General features: G+C 41.9%; 1 long non-coding RNA gene across 3 annotated transcripts in view; it reads left to right on the forward strand.

The window, feature by feature from the left end:
- Window positions 1-10,627, forward strand: part of LOC113902167 — a 47,431-nt gene extending 36,804 nt beyond the window's left edge. For all 3 annotated transcript variants that reach the window (XR_003513689.1, XR_003513688.1, XR_003513687.1), the window contains 2 exons: window positions 1,632-2,935; window positions 8,906-10,627. This is a non-coding gene — a long non-coding RNA (uncharacterized LOC113902167). The remainder of the gene's footprint in view (window positions 1-1,631; window positions 2,936-8,905) is intronic.
- The last annotated feature ends 11,028 nt before the right edge of the window (window positions 10,628-21,655 follow it).

Below are 21,655 nucleotides of genomic sequence, written 5' to 3' on the forward strand. Positions count from 1 at the left end.
TTGTGAGTTAGGGGGTCAAGATTCTTTGTTGTCGTTGTTTTTTTTTTTCATACAGATATCTATTGGTTTCAGCATCTCTTGATGAAGTGAATATGTTTCTCTATTTGATGACATTTTGGCTTTTGTGAAAAGTCAGTTGGCCACACATATGTATATAGGTTTTTGGACTCTATTTTATTTTCATGAGATGTTTGTCTGCCATTATATCATTACCATCTTGTCTTGACTATTGTGACTTTTAGTAAGTCTTAAAATGAGATGGTGTGATTATTCTGGTTTGTTCTTTGATTTTGAAATTGTTTTCATTATTCTAGGTCCTTTTATTTGTATATCAATTTTAGAATGAGCTTACTAATGTCTATTACTATGACTTTCAAGTAAAATTGCTTGAATCTGTAATTCAAATTTGAGGAGAATGTGTACCATATCAAGCCTTCTAGTTTATGAACTTGGACTTGTAATACTGTATATTTCTCTCCAATTGGTCTGCTGCAATGGCTCTCCATAATGCTGTGCAGTTTTTAGTATAGAGATCGTGTGCTTTTCAAATTAAATTTATTCAATTAATTCAATTTTCCAATTTTTTGCTGGGGTATAGACATGTAATTGATTTTTATATGTTAAACTTTTGCTAGCTATTAATAAATTCATTCATCAATTTCAAAAAATTTGTAGATTCCTTTGAAATTTTATGTAGAGAAACTTATATGGTCTGTAAATAGAGATAAGTCTGTTTCTCCATTTCTCTTTTCAAATCATGCTCTTCCTCACTCCCTCCCCTGCATCCTTTCTTTCTTCTGTCTGTATCTATCGTCTATCTATCATTTTCCAATTGCAATAATTAAGACCTCTTGAGGCTCTGTATGTTTTTCTTCAATATTTTCTCTCTGCTTTTCAGGTTGAATTATTGCTTTTTGTATATCTTCACTATCACTAATTCTTTCGCATGCCAGCTCTAAGATACTATTAACCTCCATTCTCTCATTTTAGTCATTTTACTTGAAGTTGTACAATTTATACTTACAATTTTTATTTCTCTTCTGAGATTTCCTATTTATTTACTTATGGCTAACTATACTTTCTTTTACTTTTAAAACAACTTTTCTTTAGCTCTTTGAACATATTTACAGTTGCTGCTTTAAAGTCTTTGTTAAATCCAACACATGAGTAATCTGCAGGATGAATTATTTTGGCAGTTTTTTTTTTTTTTTTTTTGCTGAATATGACTCATGTTTTCTTGTTTCTTTATGGATTTGGTTATTCAGTAGTTATCTTTGATAGCACATTGTAGAGATTCTGGAAAATGTTGATTTTATTTTGGTGGGCAGTTCAATTACTGGCTGGTCATCTTTGACTTTATAATCTTGGCCTTAGTAATCTGCTTTGTTAAGATAGATGTTTGGAAAGATGTTTGGAGGGGTTTTCCAGCCTCTCACTTGATGGGACTCAATTTCTGCACTTTGTCTTCCAGGAGATCTTGTCAGGGTTTGGTTTTAGATTTTATTTGGGTAGATATGGAAAAAGGCATAGGTCTTACTTCTAAAAGGCAGTGTTTTGTTGTCCTGGAGGATATCCAAAGTGCTAGTGAAATTTTAACAAGCACTGATTGACCACTATTATCTCTTTTCTAGGTTTAACCCTGCAGCAGCTGCTTTCTGGAAGCCTTCTGTGATATCAGTTTGACCGTGCACAGCACAGCCTTTGGTCATGTGGTATATGAGGAATCTTCTGTCCACCATTTAAAGTCCCTACTGTGTATATCTTCTGCTTCTGGGGTCCTGGTCCTATAGATTCCAGCTGTTCCAACTCTGATCTCTGCCTTCTTAGCACAGATGGATTGCCACCTGGACTCCAGCTCACCACACTGCAGTCAAGAAGTTGTTCCAAGATTTCCCTGGTGGTCCGGTGGTTAATACACAATGCTCCCAGTGCAGGGGGCACAGGTTTGATCCCTGGTTGGGGAACAAAGACCCCTGTATGCTTCCTGGTGAGGGCAAAATAAAATCAACAAAAACCCTAACTTGTCCCCAGTCAGACAGCTGGGTTATCATGAATGAGACTCACATTGTGAGTTCCTTTTTCAGGGAGCACAGCCTTGAACTGCTTGTGATCCATTGCTGAAACCCAAATGCCTCCTATATCTGACCCATTACTACACTTGTTTATGATCGGAATGCTACTCTGGTACTAGTTATTGCATTATAGTCAGCATCATTTTAATCTTTATATAATATTAATGACAGTTCTTTATATTTGTTAAACATATAGGCTCTGACAGTAAAGAATCTGTCTGCAGTGCAGGAGACCCGAGTTCAGTCCCTGGATCGGGAAGATCTCTGGAGAGGGGAATGGCAACCCACTCCAGTATCCTTGCCTGGAGAATCCCATGGACAGAGGAGTCTGGCAGGCCACAGTCTGTGGGGTCGCACAGAGTCGGATATGATTGGTGCCTGAGTTGGTGATGGACAGGGAGGCCTGGCGTGCTGCGATTCATGGGGTTGCAAAGAGTCGGACACGACTGAGCGGCTGAACTGAACTGAACTGAACTGTACACTTTACACTGTAGTTTTGACCATACGACCTTCTTGTGAATACGCAAAAAATAAAAATATAAGTGAAAGGAATTGAGTACTTTTCCTAAAACTTCAAATTCTTTTGAATTACTTCAAGTCAGAGTTGTTGGTGCTTGTAATTTTCCATACCGTTGTATGGTGCTCTGGGCCACTGAGATCGCTACTGATTCCTCAAATGACTGATCCATTGATTCTGTGATTCTCTTCAAGTTACTGTCACTTCTGAATTTTGATGTTGATATGTTTAAGGAGTGTAAATGTGCCACAGCTTTGTATGTTATGACTGCCACCTGGTCCACAGTAATTATGACATGCCATGGGCAGTAAGAGAGCATCCAGATCTTCAAGATATTAAAATGTGGGTAAGTGTGCAGATTAGAATCAGTGGCATACAGTATCTGACTCACACTCTATGCATCTTAGTTGTGAGAAAATTATAGACTAACTCAAAAAATAAAAACAGTTTTATTATATTACAGGGACTGTATTTAGCATGATTCTAGAATTAATCACCAGTCTTTACTCTTGTAACTAACACTGGATATATAATGTAATCCACTAGTAATTTTTATTAATATAACTTAACAGGGAATCAAAGTTAATTTTGTTTTTTTTCTTCCAAAGTCAATTTTGAATATCAATGTGGAAAAAAAATGTATAGAAGAAAGAATGATATCTACATACAAGGATTTATCGATTTCCTGTGTTATGGCCAAGGGCAGGCTGCCCCAACATATACCTCAATGGCATAGAGATTATTTAGAATTAAAATTACTTGAGAAGCAGTTGGTAAAAAAAGATACAGAAAACACTCTTACCCTCCACATTTCCCCTGAAAGTAGGAAATAAATCTTCCATGTGAAAGTGTCCTTCCTATACCAGGGGGATAGAGAGATTTCTTATAAACAAAGTTAGGGAATTCAAGGCTAAGAAAGTTATAAACAGGCTTTATTACTTCTTCATTAGTCTGCTTCCCCAAGCACAAGCCTCTTTCACAGATACTTTTTTTCTTTGTATAAAAATAATATACAAACAGCCTACTTTGTTCACTTCAGGGGTCCTATTTCAATGAGAGCTCTGTGTCTATGAATTAAATTAGTCTTTTTCTCTTGTTAATCTGTCTTGGTCAATTAATTATTAGACCAGTTAAGAGAACTCAAAAGACCTTGACCCTATATGAAAGGTGGGTAAATATGCTTTAGATGAAAAATAAACAATTTAGTGTGGATTTCTTAACACATCACTGCTTACATTTTGATACATTTGTCTTTGTAATGCTAAATAAGAGGGCTTCCACTCTACTATTATTATGTCTGTTTTACAAAGGAAGAAGTTGAAATAAAACCCAAGAAAGAGTAATGAAGGGAAAACTATGATTCCACAGTCACCAAGTGGTGGATGTGGGATGCCCACCGCAGTGCAGTTTCAAAGACCCCCACCCTCAAGTTTAACAGTCTCCCACTGAGTCCCCATGTGTACTTAGAAAAAGCATTTAGCTTCTCCAGATTTGAATATTTTATCTGTTAAATAGAGGGGATTGTATCAGATATCTTAGTTCTATTAATTCTAATAATTAACTTCTATCACATAATTCTCTACCACTTAAGCATGGCTCCAATACTTAAGTTCTTCATGAATACTTTTACTAGACAGAAACAGGTGAGGAAAAATACTTTCAATATTTATTTGAATTTTTACAATACCATAGTGGTAATAGGGCTTCCCGTGTGGTGATAGTGGTAAAGAACCTGCCTGTCAATGAAGGTAGATGTAAGAGATGAGGGTTCGGTTGCTGGGTTGGGAAGATCCCCTAGAGCAACCCACTCCAGTATTCTTGCCTGGAGAATCCCATGGAGAGCGGAGACTGTGGGCCGTATGGCCCATAGGGTCGCAAAGAGTCAGACACGACTAACGTGACTTAGCACACATGCACACATAGAGATAACAGCGTGGCTAAACTGAAACAGCCCAACTAAGAGTTGCTGAGGTCTTCTTTGATGATTTTATGCCTATCCAAAATTTCAAATTCCTTTTATATGGGCTCAAATATCAAGATAGTTGACATTTCCCTTGTCAAATATTCTAAAATTTTGTTGCTGTTGTTCAGTCACTAAGTCATGTCCGACTTTTTAAGATCCCATGGATTGCAGCACGCCAGGCCTCCCTGTCCATCACCAACTCCCAGTGTTCACTCAGACTCACGTCCATTGAGTCAGCGATGCCATCCAGCCATCTCATCCTCTGTCGTCCATTTCTCCTCCTTCCCCCAATCCCTCCCAGCATCAGAGTCTTTTGCAATGAGTCAACTCTTCTCATGAGGTGGCCAAAGTACTGGAATTTCAGCTTCAGCATCATTCCTTCCAAAGAAATCCCAGGGCTGATCTCCTTCAGAATGGACTGGTTGGATCTCCTTGTAGTCCAAGGGACTCTCAAGAGTCTTCTCCAACACCACAGTTCAAAGGCATCAATTCTTTGGCACTCAGCCTTCTTCACAGTCCAACTCTCACATCCATACATGACCACAGGAAAAACCATAGCCTTGACTAGATGGAACTTTGTTGGCAAAGTAATGTCTCTGCTTTGGAATATGCTATCTAGGTTGGTCATAACTTTCCTTCCAAGAAGTAAGCGTCTTTTAATTTCATGGCTGCAGTCACCATCTGCAGTGATTTTGGAGCCCAAAAATATAAAGTCTGACACTGTTTCCACTGTTTCCCCATCTATTTCCCATGATGTGATGGGACCAGATGCCATGATCTTTGTTTTCTGAATGTTGAGCTTTAAGACAACTTTTTCACTCTCCACTTTCACTTTCATCAAGAGGCTTTTTAGTTCCTCTTCACTTTCTGCCATAAGGGTGGTGTCATCTGCATATCTGAGGTTATTGATATTTCTCCCGGCAATCTTGATTCCAGCTTGTGTTTCTTCCAGCCCAGCGTTTCTCATGATGTACTCTGCATATAAGTTAAATAAACAGGGTGACAATATACAGCCTTGACGTACTCCGTTTCCTATTTGGAACCAGTCTGTTGTTCCATGTCCAGTTCTAACTGTTGCTTCCTGCCCTGCATACAAATTTCTCAAGAGGTAGATCAGGTGGTCTGGTATTCCCATGTCTTATTTTCCACAGTTTATTGTGATCCACACAGTCAAAAGCTTTGGCATAGTCAACAAAGCAGAAATAGATGTTTTTCTGGAACTCTCTTGCTTTTTCAATGATCCAATGGATGTTGGCAATTTGATCTCTGGTTCCTCTGCCTTTTCTAAAACCAGCTTGAACATCAGGAAATTCATGGTTCACATATTGCTGAAGCCTGGCTTGGAGAATTTTGAGCATTACTTTACTAGCATGTGAGATTTGGAAGAGCTCAACTGGAATTCCATCACCCCCACTAGCTTTGTTCGTAGTGATGCTTTCTAAGGCCCACTTGACTTCACATTCCAGGATGTCTGGCTCTAGGTCAGTGATCACACCATCGTGATTATCTGGGTCGTGAAGTTCTTTTTTGTATAGTTCTTCTGTGTATTCTTGCCATCTCTTCTTAATATCTTCTGCTTCTGTTAGGTCCATACCATTTCTGTCCTTTATCGAGCCCATCTTTGCATGAAATGTTCCTTTGCTATAACTGATTTTCTTGAAGAGATCTCTAGTCTTTCCCATTCTGTTGTTTTCCTCTATTTCTTCGCATTGATCGCTGAAGAAGGCTTTCTTATCTCTTCTTGCTATTCTTTGGAACTCTGCATTCAGATGTTTATATCTTTCCTTTTCTCCTTTGCTTTTTGCTTCTCTTCTTTTCACAGCTATTTGTAAGGCCTCCCCAGACAGCCATTTTGCTTTTTTGCATTTCTTTTCTATGGGAATGGTCTTGATTCCTGTCTCCTGTACAATGTCACAAACCTCATTCCATAGTTCATCAGGCACTCTATCAGATTTAGGCCCTTAAATCTATTTCTCACTTCCACTGTATAATCATAAGGGATTTGATTTAGGTCATACCTGAATGGTATAGTGGTTTTCCCTACTTTCTTCAATTTCAGTCTGAATTTGGCAATAAGGAGTTCATGGTCTGAGCCACAGTCAGCTCCTGGTCTTGTTTTTGCTGACTGTATAGAGCTTCTCCATCTTTGGCTGCAAAGAATATAATCAATCTGATTTCGGTGTTGACCATCTGGTGATGTCCATGTGTAGAGTCTTCTCTTGTGTTGTTGGAAGAGGGTGTTTGTTATGACCAGTGCATTTTCTTGGCAAAACTCTATTAGTCTTTGCCCTGCTTCATTCCGTATTCCAAGGCCAAATTTGCCTGTTACTCCAGGTGTTTCTTGACTTCCTACTTTTGCATTCCAGTCCCCTATAATGAAAAGGACATCTTTTTTGGGTGTTAGTTCTAAAAGGTCTTGTAGGTCTTCATAGAACTGTTCAACTTCAGCTTCTTCAGCGTTACTGGTTGGGGCATAGACTTGGATTACTGTGATATTGAATGGTTTGCCTTGGAAACAGAGATCATTCTGTCGTTTTTGAGATTGCATCCAAGTACTGCATTTCGGACTCTTTTGTTGACCATGATGGCTACTCCATTTCTTCTGAGGGATTCCTGCCTGCAGTAGTAGATATAAAGGTCATTTGAGTTAAATTCACCCATTCCAGTCCATTTCAGTTCGCTGATTCCTAGAATGTTGACATTCACTCTTGCCATCTCCTGTTTGACCACTTCTAATTTGCCTTGATTCATGGACCTGACATTCCAGATTCCTATGTAATATTGCTCTTTACAGCATCGGACCCTGCTTCTATTACCAGTCACACCCACAGCTGGGTATTCTTTTTGCTTTGGCTCCATCCCTCCATTCTTTCTGGAGTTATTTCTCCACTGATCTTCAATAGCATATTGGGCACCTACTGACCTGGGGAGTTCCTCTTTCAGTATCCTATCATTTTGCCTTTTCATACTGTTCATGGGGTTCTCAAGGCAAGAATACTGAAGTGGTTTGCCATTCCATTCTCCAGTTCACCACATTATGCCAGATCTCTCCACCATGACCCACCCATCTTGGGTTGCCCCACGGGCATGGCTTAGTTTCATTGAGTTAAACAAGGCTGTGGTCCTAGTATGATTAGATTGACAGGTTTTCTGTGAGTATGGTTTCAGTGTGTCTGCCCTCTGATGCCCTCTTGTAACACCTATCTCCTAGAATTAGCTCAAATTCATGTCCATTGAGTCAGTGATGCTATCTAACTATCTCATCCTCTGCTGCCCTCTTCTCCTTTTGCCTTCATTCTTTCCAAGCATCAGAGTCTTTCCCAAAGAGTCTGCTCTTTGCATCAGATGCCAAAGTATTGGAGCTTCAGCATCAGTCCTTCCAATAAATATTAAGGGTTGATTTACTTTAGGATTTTCTGGTTTGATCTCCTTGCAGTCCAAACAATTCTCAAGAGTCTTCTCCAGTACCACAATTTGAAAGTATCAGTTCTTTAGTGCTCAGCCTTCTTTATGGTCCAACTCTCGCATCCATACGTGACTACTGGAAAAACCATAGCTTTGACTAGACAGACTTTTGTTGGCAAAGTGATGCCTCTGCTTTTTAATATGCTGTCTGCTGCTACTGCTGCTAAGTTGCTTCAGTCATGTCCGACTCCATGCAACCCCATAGACGGCAGCCCACCAGGCTCCTCCATCCCTGGGATTCTCCAGGTAAGAACACTGGAGTGGGCTGCCATTTCCTTCTCCAATGCACGCACATATGCCTGCATGCTAAGTCGCCTCAGTTGTGTCTGACTGTGCGACCCTATGGACAGCAGCCCACCAGGCTCCTCCATCCACAGGATTCTCCAGGCAAGAATACTGGAGTGGGCTGCCATTTCCTTCTTCATATGCTGTCTAGGTTTGTCATAGTTTTCCTTCTAAGGAGCAAGCATGTTTTAGTTTCATGGCTGCAGTCATCATCCACAGTGATTTTGCAGCCCAAGAAAATAAAGTCTGTCACTGTTTCCCCATCTATTTGCCATGAAGTGATGGGACCAGATGCCATTATCTTTCTTTTTTGAATGTTGAGTTTTAAGCCAGTTTTTCACTCTCCTCTTTCACCCTCATCAAGAGGCTCTTTAGTTCCTCTTCACTTTCTGCCATTAGAGTGGTATCATCTGCATATCTGAACTAACATTAAAAAAAGAACTAACACTGAAAAAAGAAATAACACCAAAAAATGATGTCCTTTTCATCATAGGCGATTGGAATGCAAAAGTGGGACCTCCTAAAACTAATGCCAATCAAATTTTTGACACCTGAATTCAAATATCCTTTTTGAATAATGGGCACACTCCGTTTCTTTTGCAGCCTCACAGTTACTTCCTGATCTTGAGTAATGAACAGCCTTTGGTGAACATCTAAGAGCACCACCTAATAGCACCTCACTGTTCTGGAATCCTGTAACAATTTCTCTGGCTTGGTCAATATGTATTAGGCATTCTGTTTCAAAACTTTAATCATAACTAAAAAGTCTACCATTATTTGGTAAGCTTTTAAAAATATTTGACATTATTAGTGTCTACTGGGCAGTTTACCAAAGATGGATTTTTCCTTAAAACTGTGCGTGTTTGGAATCCTGTGTCATTAGACGTAGAGTTGAACTAAAAATGTGTATAAAGTAAATGATGTTGATGAGCATAGAGTGCTATTAAGAATGTATATAATACTATGTAATAAAACAGATATACCCAGGAAAGTATAGTTTTCATTATATGAAAATAATTCTATTTTCATATTATTTATTATTTGATTTAGATCAGAGACTTTTATAATTAATTCCTAATCAATTCTTGGCAAAGTTTGCTGCTTTTACTTCCAGAAGATAAAGTGCATAGCAAGAATAAGCTATTTCAGAATTTTCCCATGTTTTTGCACTCTATTGCCTTAGCCCTGCATTTATCTCTCAGTTTTCACGTACAATGATCTAAATGAAATTTTTGAGATGAATATTAGTTTTTCACAACATACAACATCTGGTCCCAATTGAGGTAATAGGGTTATAGTCAACAGGATACAAAGTACTCATGAAAACATTCATGTTGAGAAAGAACCTTCTGGGACAACTGAAAGATGGATCTTCTGTTTGCTAGGGGAATGCCTTCCACTGGAGGCTGAGGAAGCACCAGGACTGGAAGACAACACAGATTAGTGTTGATATGAAGATGAATCTCAGACCCAATCTGAGATCAGCCACCCACAGAACTTTGTTTATTTCTAAAATGGATTGTTCAGATATGGCGTTCCTTATGTGCAAAAATGTAGTGAATAAAGAGACAGAGGGAGAAGGGTGATTGTTCTCAGATAAACTGGAAACATTTATTAAATCTTGTTTTATCTTAAACATTTCACTAGGAGAGTGTGTGTAACATTGGCTTAATATCAGGGTAGGGAATGAAGAAACTAAACAAATGTGTCTCAGAATATATTTCTTTAAACAGACTCTTTTTCTTCCTTTACTCAAAGTCTTTTTTATTTATTTAAATAAAGTTAAAAAGTAAAGTCATTTATTTAAAGTCTTTTTTAAAAATTGACTTTGTTTTGATCCATATAACAACTTCAGATTTGAGAAACAGAGGGAGCCACAAAGGGTAAGTTATTAGCAAAGGGAATAGAAATAATTAGGTATACCTTCTTGCCCTTTCATATTTATCAAGCTCATTTCGTTCTATTTTAAAGCACTTCTGTGTCAGATGTATACTGGTAATTATTTTCAATATAAAACTTAGGCGAGGGAGAGCCGGTGTGCTTTGATCTCAGGACGTTGTCTTACTGTTCTGAGGTAGACACTGTAGGGATGCTTGCTGCGCCCCTTTTCCCAGAATCCCTCACTCTCAGCAGAGACCGCGAATGGCACCTCAGGGTCTTACACGCTCCTGCCTACCTCTTAGGTCTGGCCGAGCCTCCTTTGCCACCACTGCTCTAACAGTGTGACTGGCTCAATTTCCTTGTTGCAGAGAGAAAAAAGTATCTTTACTCTTTGAAGTGTGATAGCCTCTGGAAGTATTTTTGAATAAACATCATTTTCACTAAGATGAGTTTCCTCCCTGTATCTCTTTGTTATTCTAGGTGATTGTTCTCCCAGAGGCTTGGTTCTGAGGCGCTTCTGTGCCAATTGTGCTAACAAAACCAGCTTGTGTAGGTGGCCCTACCAGGGATGGTACTGCTTTCTCAGGGAAAGTTCCTCCCTGCTTATTTAAGGTCCCCTAACTTAGAAAGCATCACTACGAACAAAGCTAGTGGAGGTGATGGAATTCCAGTTGAGCTATTCCAAATCCTGAAAGATGATGCTGTGAAAGTGCTGCACTCAATATGCCAGCAAATTTGGAAAACTCAGCAGTGGCCACAGGACTGGAAAAGGTCAGTTTTCATTCCAATCCCTAAGAAAAGCAATGCCAAAGAATGCTCAAACTACCACACACTTGCACTCATCTCACACACTAGTAAAGTAATGCTCAAAATTCTCCAAGCCAGGCTTCAGCAATATGTGAACCGTGAACTTCCTGATGTTCAAGCTGGTTTTAGAAAAGGCAGAGGAACCAGAGATCAAATTGCCAACATCTGCTGAATCATTGAAAAAGCAAGAGAGTTCCAGAAAAACATCTATTTCTGTTTTATTGACTATGCCAAAGCCTTTGACTGTGTGGATCACAATAAACTGTGGAAAATTCTGAAAGAGATGGGAATACCAGACCACCTGATCTGCCTCTTGAGAAATCTGTATGCAGGGCAGGAAGCAACAGTTAGAACTGGACATGGAACAACAGACTGGTTCCAAATAGGAAAAGGAGCATGTCAAGGCTGTATATTGTCATCTTGCTTATTTAACTTATATGCAGAGCACATCATGAGAAAGGCTGGGCTGGAAGAATCAAGAAAAAAGCTGGAATCAAGATTACCGGGAGAAATATCAATAACCTCAGATATGCAGATGACACCACCCTTATGGCAGAAAGTGAAGAGGAACTAAAAAGCCTCTTGATGAAAGTGAAAATGGAGAGGGAAAAAGTTGGCTTAAAGCTCAACATTCAGAAAACAAAGATCATGGCATCTGGTCCCATCACATCATGGGAAATAGATGGGGAAACAGTGGAAACAGTGTCAGACTTTATATTTTGGGGCTCCAAAATCACTACAGATGGTGACTGCAGCCATGAAATTAAAAGACGCTTACTCCTTGGAAGGAAAGTTATGACCAACCTAGATAGCATATTCAAAAGCAGAGACTACTTTGCCAACAAAGTTCCATCTAGTCAAGGCTATGGTTTTTCCTGTGGTCATGTATGGATGTGAGAGTTGGACTATGAAGAAAGCTGAGCACCAAAGAATTGATGCTTTTGAACTGTGGTGTTGGAGAAGACTCTTGAGAGTCCCTTGGACTGCAAGGAGATCCAACCAGTCCATTCTGAAGGAGATCAGCCCTGGGATTTCTTTGGAAGGAATGATGCTAAAGCTGAAACTCCAGTACTTTGGCCACCTCACGTGAAGACTTGACTCATTGGAAAAGACCCTGATGCTGGGAGGGATTGGGGGCAGGAGGAGAAGAGGACGACAGAGGATGAGATGGCTGGATGGCATCACTGACTCAATGGATGTAAGTCTGAGTGAACTCCAGGAGTTGGTGATGGACAGGAAGGCCTGGCGTGCTGCGATTCATGGGTTCACAAAGAGCCGGACACGACTGAGCGACTGAACTGAACTGAACTGAACTGAGTGACTAACACATTCACTTCACTTATTTCCCAACCTAGGCAGCACTGAGAAGGTCTTCACTTTGAACATCCACACGTCAGTGGAGAATAAACCTCCTTCCCTCCGCCTTCAGCCGTTCCCATATCTCGGTCTTGAATGAAAACAATCTGACTGTTCTGAGAGGCACCTCCTGAGCTCTTCTCTTGCTGCCTCAAACCAAAAGGCCTTTTTGAAGCTGGGGTTGTCTTTAACCAGAAACCTCAAAAGTGAGTTCTACAAAGAAAATGTATATGTGTGCATGCATGTTAGGAAATCGTAGAATAATGCTTTTTCACAAAGGTTTTATCATCAACTGTTAATTAGAGAGTTTCAGAGTTCACCTAGGTCCTAGGGGAAGAACAGGGACAAAAGCAAGCCCCCAATAGTTGGATTCTTCTGGGACCTAAATTATAAAGTTTTATCAGGAGAGTCTATCCTTTAATTATAAGAACACTTTTTGAACATGGGGTAAATCTCGGGAGGTGCCACTTAGTTCATTGTTGAAGGAATTTAAAAAATGGCACCCCAGTGACTTGACAATTTCATGCCATTTCAAAAGGGCCAAGTTTATATTCAGACACAGGAAAACTCTGGAGTGTTACCTGCATATACGTTAATCAGCCGCCGCCTCGTGAAGAGCCCACAGTGGCCGGCGCGCTACGGAACCAGGGCTTCCTAAGGTGTGGCCAGTGCCTCCTCACCGAGCTCCCAGGAGCAGTGACCTCTGTTCGCCTCAAAGCCATGAAGCTTCTGCAGTGTGTTTCACAAGGGCTTCACCTCCACTACTCGATTTCACTGCCAGGCCCTTCATCTCAGTGGACAGGGTCCGTGCCAGGGCCCACACAATTTCAAGAGGGAAAAGAAAGAACTCTCAGCTCCATCAGAGTGTCAGGAGTCAGAGACTTTAACACCAGGCCCAAGGCCTCAAATCTGGTCTGATCATGTCAAGTCAAGAGGGAATGGGTCAGCACTGCAACACCCTCGTCTACCAAGTCACTGTGATTCAAAAAAAAAAAAAACAAACCCAAAAAACCTTTCAGAGAACATATTGGAGTAACATGGAACACAAAAATGCCAAGTTTAAGGAGTAGGTGTAGAGAGGGTAACTATTGTATTTTCAGAATTGTTGGTATTAGCTTCAATAACTTAAAAGTTGTGAGTTCTAATCTCATTTTCAAAGCTTTTTTATTCCTTACAGTTTTTTCCCCCACATTTATGGTACCATCCTCCTTAAGTCATTATGGTGAGAAATAATTCAAATGTGTTTAAAGTTATATTTTTTTCCTTTGGGACAAAAACATTGCTATTTAAATGTGAAATAAAAGTTTCTGGTTTCAGAATTTATTTTTCTCCATCTGAGGCGTTGAACCAGTTGGAGACTAAAACTATCAGCCCACTAAAGATCCAACAGAATCACGTTCACTGTTCAGCCTGGGTTGAAAGCAATGTTTCCAGCACAAATGCTCAACAGACATTCAGTGGAACTACTCTCCCTTCAAATTCTTAACACCTGGCGAGTGACCAAACATTTTTTTAAACAGTAACTGAAAAAAATATCAATTAAAGCAGATATTTTAAACTCTTACATTGTCTGTCACAGCAGACCTTTAGATTGGCAGATTTCCAGAGAGAATGAGTGACTCTTTTGCACAGGATGGAATACATTCTGACTCAAAGAGTTCAGCCCACAGTCTAACTGATGCCTTGTACAATCTGCATACATTCTTTCTATAACTCTTGTTGCCAAATTACATGTAATAAATGTGTTTCAGAGATCTGACTTTCTTCCCCCGACCCCAGTAAAAAAGTACATCCTTTACAGAGTTATTTTCATGCTCATGATTTTTCTGCCCTTCCAAGTATGGTGTGTTTTGGTTATAAGACAAGCTTCATCCGAAATCTTACAGCTAAGAGCTTGGTGATGAAATCTCTCAGGGAAACTGCTTTTGGCTGGAGCACTGTCATGGTGCTTTTGGGATCTAAGTGTTGGTGCTCCACGCTCATTTAACAGTATCTCTGGCCGCTATCCTGCAGATGCCAATAGACTCTGTCCTCTGTCCCTGGGTGTGACCAAAAAAAAAAAAAATCGTCTCTACGACCCTCCAAATGTCTCCTGGGGGGTAAAATCACTCCCAACTCCACTCCCCTGAAAACCAATGGATTAAAGGGCTGCTGTTAGTACTTGGTATTTCAATTTCATCTGAGTTAACACATTAGTAACAGTGTATTGCATTTATAATTTGCAAAGTGCTTTTCACATAGAAGTACTATATTTAACTCACCCAACAGCCCTAAGACACATTTGTCGACAGTCTTCTTTCAAAGGAGTAGAGACTGGCTCAGGGAGGGTAGGTGACACACTCTTACAGTGACAGGTAACAGCAAGCTTAAGGTGGAGTTTCTGGGACACTCCCCTTGGTCTTCAGCCCTCACAGGCCAGTGGTTGAGCCTGTCTGCTATGACCATGCACTGGGCTGTCTTACTCATTTCTTTCATGTTAAGGATGGAAGGAAGCCTAGAGGTTTTCTGGTCCATCTCTATTTTAGAGAGGAGAAAACTGGGATGCAGAGGACACAGGTGACCTGCCCAGAGAGCAAATGTGGCAAAGTCAGGACTAAACCCAAGACTCCAAGTTTCCTAACCGACCCTCTCCAGTATTCTTGCCTGGAGAATCCCCATGGACAGAGGAGCCTGATGGGCTACTCTCCATGGGGTCTCCAAGAGTTGGGTGCAAAGAGTCGGACATGACTGAGTGACTGAACTGAACTGAATTGAAGAGTTGGACACAACTGAGTGACTAAACACAGCACAGCAGAATCAACATTCCATGAATGAATGATAAAACAGGATACAAATAAATACGTGTGTGTGTGTGTGTGTGTGTGTGTATGGGTGGGTGTGTGTCTGTGTGTACTGAAGAGGGTAGAGCTCCCACCTGTGCTTTCCAGTGTTTGAAATGGTGATGACCGCCTCTCCCAGTTTTATCAGGTGGAGTATATCTGCCTTGGAATGAACGTCAGAAGAGAAAGAGTGGGAGAAGGGAGGGAAGACTAATTATTGTGCTTAAGAAGAGAGGCTTTCCACAAACCTCATTCCACACCCCAACTCCCTACCCTCTCTCCTTACCATAGATGAGAAATTGTCAAATTCTGTAAATTCAGCGCGTGTGGGGAGGGTGGGGGTTGTCTGCCTGGCCTGGGCTGTCTGGAAATCAGAATGCTCTATGCTAATATACTCGTGTCCTGCACACTGATCCTTTGTTTCCATGCCCCCAAAGTCTTTGCTTATGCAAATCAAACCACTGGGGCACTTGAACTTGTAAATCACATCATCTCCCTCACATGGGATGGATTGACAGGATCTGAAACTCCTTGACTGTTGGGAGGTGATGAATGGTACTTATTTAGCCTGCATCTTTGATCTGGGAGCATCTCCCAATTCTGCTTTCCTTCATGGTGCTGCCCTGCCTGCTGAGCACCTGCGATTGTGAACACTGCTCAAAGGAATCAGAGGGCTTCCAACCGCAGATATCTTGACCCTCTTTGAGGAGGAAGGGCTTCCCAGGTGGCACTCGTGGTAAAGAACCCACCTGCCAATGCAGGAGACATAAGAGATGCAGGTTCAACCCCTGAGTCCAGAAAGATCCCCTGGAGGAGGGCACGGTGACCCACTTCACTGTTCTCACCTAGAGAATCCCTGGACAGGGGAGCCTGGCGGGCTACAGTCCCTAGGTTCGCAAAGAATCAGACACCGCTGAAGTGACTTAGCAGGCACCCACACATTGAGGAAGAAAGAAAGGCACTCCTCAGAGACTGTGCTGAGTTCTGTGTCTTCTTTGAGGGCGGGTTTTTCTCTGATTAGTGACTGAACATTGAGTCTTCCTGGAAAAGGCTGTTTGCAGTCTGTTTCACAGGTAAAAGAGCCAAGGAGAGTTAAGGGACATTTCAAGCGCCCAGACCATAGGGACTGAGTCGCAGGTGGAGGCTGCCGCCTTCCCCAGCTGCCTCTGCAGCCCGCATCCTGTCTCAGAGCTGGTCCCCTTCGCAGGGGACCGGGAGAGTGCTGGAGATGAGGGAGCAGGGACTAGACTGCACTGGTAATGACAGTTGAGCTGCTTGGACAAGGTGTGCTTGTCCCAGTGATCAAGTGCGATTCCTTGACAGTGAGCGAACTCCTGAGTCAGCCTCCCTTGTCTTGGAATGCGTGTTACTGCATTTATTTGTTGGGGAGAAATTGATGAGAACAATACTTGGGCCCTCCAGCCCCAGTCTGAGCAGCTCTGGCTTTTAAGGGGCTGGTTGGTCTCCCTCTGTGTGTTTGAAGGGTTTGACAATTGCAGCGTGCTCATTTCAGCCACTACCTGGGTGGCATTCTCCATGTGGGCAATGTTCCAAGACTTCTTTTGAACTGAGTAGCTGGAACTCAATATACATTTTCCCATAGAAACAATGTCTGTAAGGCTTCTTGGATGGTGGACAAAAATTGATTGGACCAGAATGTAGCTGAAGTCCTGTACATTTTGCAGTTAAAAGCTAGCAAGAGAAATTAGAAGCATTAGAAGTTTGTAAAAAACATTACATAGTATATTTAAACCTATCTAAGTACTTAGAGATTTCCATGGTGGCTCAGATGGTAAAGCGTCTGCCTTCAATGTGGGATACCTGGGTTCGATCCCTGGGTGGGGAAGATCCCCTGGAGAAGGAAATGGCAACCCACTCCAGTACTCTTGCCTGGAAAATTCCATGGACAGAGGAGCCTTGTAGGCTACAGTCCATGGGGTTGCAAAGAGTGGGACACGACTGAGCGACTTTACTTCACTAAGCACTGCAGAAAAAACCACAAGCCCCTTGGCCTAAGCTGCCTACCTTAGTCTGATACTTTGAAGAAGTTGAAACAAGACCCCCTTGTGGCATTTCCCTAATGTACCACCGGAGTTTAGGAGGGAGGAAGAATGAACAGGGGATGCCCATCGAAATGCAGAGGGGAGAAAACGTGACTTCATCACCCTAAGCCAGACCCCCTCCACCACTCATTGCCCTTCAGATTGTCAGGTGAGAGAGTGTAATGAATGCTGTGGGTCCCCACCCATATGCTCCTTGCTGCCCTTCAGATTGTCAGGTGAGAGAGTGTAGTGAATGCTGTGGGTCCTCACGCATGTGCCCCTTCAAGCACCAGGGCCCCAGATTCTGGGGGTGCTGCTGCTGAAGGCTCACAGCTGAGTGCCTCCCCAGGAATCACTTTTGTCTGCTGGAACTACCTTGCCTGAGACCATGACCCCTTCCTGGAGCACTCCTGCTCTAAGAACCTGCCAATTTAGAAATCCAAAGCCCTGGCCCCCTTGCCTCAACTGGGACAACTCTGAGGGACCATGCTAGCTTCAGTGGTCTCTGTAGGATGGACCCCTGTGTGACCATCTCCCAATGCATTGCCTTCCTCTACCATACATCCTTTCCCATCACTTCCATCCTTCACTCCTGTGGACGCGTCAGTCCTAACCGCATCTTCAAATAAACCTGAGTGCAAATCTCATCTCAGGGTGTGTTTCCAGAGAGCCTGACCCAAGACAGACAAGCAGACAAGGATGAGTGAAAATGAAAAGGTGGCCAGTAGGGATTCTGTCCTTGACTGGTGGTGGCTAGGCTGGTTCAGTTCAGTTCAGTTCAGTCGCTCAGTCATGTCCGACTCTTGTGACCCCATGAATTGCAGCATGCCAGGCCTCCCTGTCCATCACCAACTCCCGGAGTTCACTCAAACTCACGTCCATTGAGTCGGTGATGCCATCCAGCCATCTCATCCTCTGTCGTCCCCTTCTCCTCCTGCCCCCAATCCCTCCCAGCATCAGAGTCTTTTCCAATGAGTCAACTCTTTGCATGAGGTGGCCAAAGTACTGGAGTTTCAGCTTTAGCATCATTCCTTCCAAAGAACACCCAGGACTGATCTCTTTTAGAATGGACTGGTTGGATCTCCTTGCAGTCCAAGGGACTCTCAAGAGTTTTCTCCAACACCACAGTTCAAAAGCATCAATTCTTCGGCACTCAGCTTTCTTCACAGTCCAACTCTCACATCCATACCTGACCACTGGAAAAACCATAGCCTTGACTAGATGGATCTTTGTTGGCACAGTAATGTCTCTGCTTTTTAATATACCATCTAGGTTGGTCATAACTTTCCTTCCAAGGAGTAAGCGTCTTTTAATTTCATGGCAAGGCTTGTAGCTGCTCCAAAAGAAAGATCACCGTCAGGATTCCAGCAGAGAGAACCCTGCGCTGAGGTGAGAGCCGTTTACTCAGGGAGGGAAGGTAGGTAACACCATTTCTATGTGAAATGGATCCAGTGACTCGGCCAGAGCGATCTTCACACAGAATGCTGAAGAATTCAGGAGAGCTGCACTCACCAATCTTTCTCTAGCATTTCATCAGGGTTGAATGACAGCTGTTTCTGAAGCAATTTGGACATCTTGCTTTCTCAGGAAGACTCTTGTTGAGATGTAAGCCTGGTATTTCTGAATAGAATGTTCAAAGATTATTGATCACGGAAACATCTTTCCTCCAAATAACTTCTTACTGCCAGTCCGGTCAGCAGTGGTGCCAGGTGGGGCTAGGGGTTTGCTCACATTTTTGACCTGAGGCTTGGGTTGTGATGTTCCTCATCCCATAGCTCTGCTTCTTAGTTTTATCATATTGAGCTTCTTCCTGTGGACCAGATACATATTAAAAAAAATGGGCAATATGAAAAAAAAATATTTTCAAGATTTCTGAGAGCTAGCCATCTTTCCCAAATGCTGAGACTGAGGTGTATCTAGCAGGCAGTGGACTTCTAGCATTTGTGAGTTCACAGTGCTGTGGACGGACTGGAGGAGGACCAAGGACCCCAGGATGAGAGTGTACCTGTCTCCCGTGCTAAAGAGCAGGCAGTCAGGGTCCATCAACACTTGTCTTCAAAGCCTGTTTTCCCAAAGACCAAATGTGGTACAATATTATTAGGGGAGTTCAAAAAACAATTTGAAGGCCAATAAAGGAGAATTTGACCTGACACGCTTGGCAGACCCCAGAACAAAACATTATTTTATACTCTGATGTTTTAGCTATTGTTTTCCAGAAGGATGAGAAATGTAAAACTGTAATGGTCACACTTATCCAAGGATCGGCAGCTTACAGAAGGAGCAAGAATACACAGAATTGTTCTGGAGGCCAGAGTGGATGGTTAAAACCTGACTTTTACAAATCCAATACTGTTTGGCTGGTCTGATAATGCAAGGGCTGAATTTTAGGTGGCAACCTGACTAACTGTAAGGCTGAATTTTAGGGCAGAGTTTTAATATGAATCTCTTTAGAGAAAGACCCCCTTATCATGTTGATAAGAGGTCATTAAAAAAACCTTTTGATTTGGAACCACGGGTATATTCAATTGTAAGATGAGCATCATGATATCCTCAGAAAAGGCCTAAATCCATCATTTATTAAACAAATGTCACTGAAGGCCAACCATGTGGTACTGAGCAAATGATTGAAAAACTGCAAAAGTGAAATTTCCTTCCAGATTGCAAATTGTTTTACATAGAACAAAAGATTCCAGTTATTGTTAATTTTTATGATATTATGAATGCAATAGCATTTTTATGATCTGTGGGTAAAATCCAACTTCTTACAAACGTTTATAAAAGACCTGTGTGACTGTGTCCTGCTAGTCCTTCCTCAACTGCACCTCTCCCACTTAGGGTGGACTGTGAATGTGTCTTGCTCTCTGCAGGTGCTTCTCTGTTTGCCTGGGAAGCATTTCCACACAACACTGTCCCTCAGCTCCTCTACCATCTCTCCTTTTGACTTGCTAACTCATACTCATTCTGGGGATCTAATATTAAATTTCATTTTCTCTTAGGAGGACTCTATGAACCCTTTGGTGCTCCTATAATGTTCTGTGATTTCCCCATTGAATTACTCTGCTAGAGCTGACATCACAAAATACCACAAGCTAGGTGGCTAAAAATCAGAAATTTTCTGGAGGCTGGAAGTCCCAGACAAAAGTCTGGCAGGATTGGTTTAGGGTGGGATCTCTCTTCCTGGCTTGTAGATAGTCCCTTTCAAGATTATGAGCTCTCTCCACTCAAGTGTCTTTCCCTAAGGACACTAATCCCATCAGATGAAGGCTCCACCCATGTGTGTGTGTGTGTGTGTGTGTGTGTGCTCAGTCATATCCGACTCTTTTGTGATTCCATAGGCTGTAGCCTGTAAGGCTCCTTTGTCTGTGGAATTCTCCAGGCAAGAATATTGGAGTGGGTTGCTATTTCTTTCTCCAGGGGATCTTCCTGACCCAAGGATGGAACCCTTGTCTCCTTTGTCTCCTGCATTGGCAGGCAGATTCTTTATTACTGTGCCACCTGGGTTATAATAATGACCTCATTATACCTTATGATGCTGTGAAAGTGCTGCACTCAATATGCCGGCAAATTTGGAAAACTCAGCAGTGGCCACAGGACTGGAAAAGGTCAGTTATCATTCCAATCCCAAAGAAAGGCAATGCCAAAGAATGCTCAAACTACTGCACAATTGCACTCATCTCACACACTAGTAAAGTAATGCTCAAAATTCTCCAAGCCAGGCTTCAGCAATACATGAACCGTGAACTTCCAGATGTTCAAGCTGGTTTTCGAAAGGAGGAGGAACCAGAGATCAAATTGCCAACATCTGCTGGATCATCAAAAAAGCAAGAGAGTTCCAAAAAAACATCTATTTCTGCTTTATTGACTATGCCAAAGCCTTTGACTGTGTGGATCACAATAAACTGTGGAAAATTCTGAAAGAGATGAAAATACCAGATCTTGCCTCTTGAGAAACCTATATGCAGATCAGGAAGCAACAGTTAGAACTGGACATGGAACAACAGACTGGTTCCAAATAGGAAAAGGAGTATGTCAAGGCTGTATATTGTCACCCTGCTTATTTAACTTATATGCAGAGTACCTCGTGAGAAAGGCTGGGCTAGAAGAAGCACAAGCTGGAATCAAGATTGCTGGGAGAAATATCAATAACCTCAGATATGCAGATGACACCACCCTTATGGCAGAAAGCGAAGAGGAACTAAAAAGCCTCTTGATGAAAGTGAAAGAGGAGAGTGAAAAAGTTGGCTTAAAGCTCAACATTCAGAAAACGAAGATCATGGCATCTGGTCCCATCACATCATGGGAAATAGATGGGGAAACAGTGGAAACAGTGTCAGACTTTATATTTTTGGGCTCCAAAATCACTGCAGATGGTGACTGCAGCCATGAAATTAAAAGACGCTTACTCCTTGGAAGGAAAGTTATGACCAACCTAGATAGCATTTTCAAAA

The sequence above is a fragment of the Bos indicus x Bos taurus genome, chromosome 12, assembly GCF_003369695.1.
Source record: "Bos indicus x Bos taurus breed Angus x Brahman F1 hybrid chromosome 12, Bos_hybrid_MaternalHap_v2.0, whole genome shotgun sequence".
Lineage (NCBI taxonomy): Eukaryota > Metazoa > Chordata > Mammalia > Artiodactyla > Bovidae > Bos > Bos indicus x Bos taurus.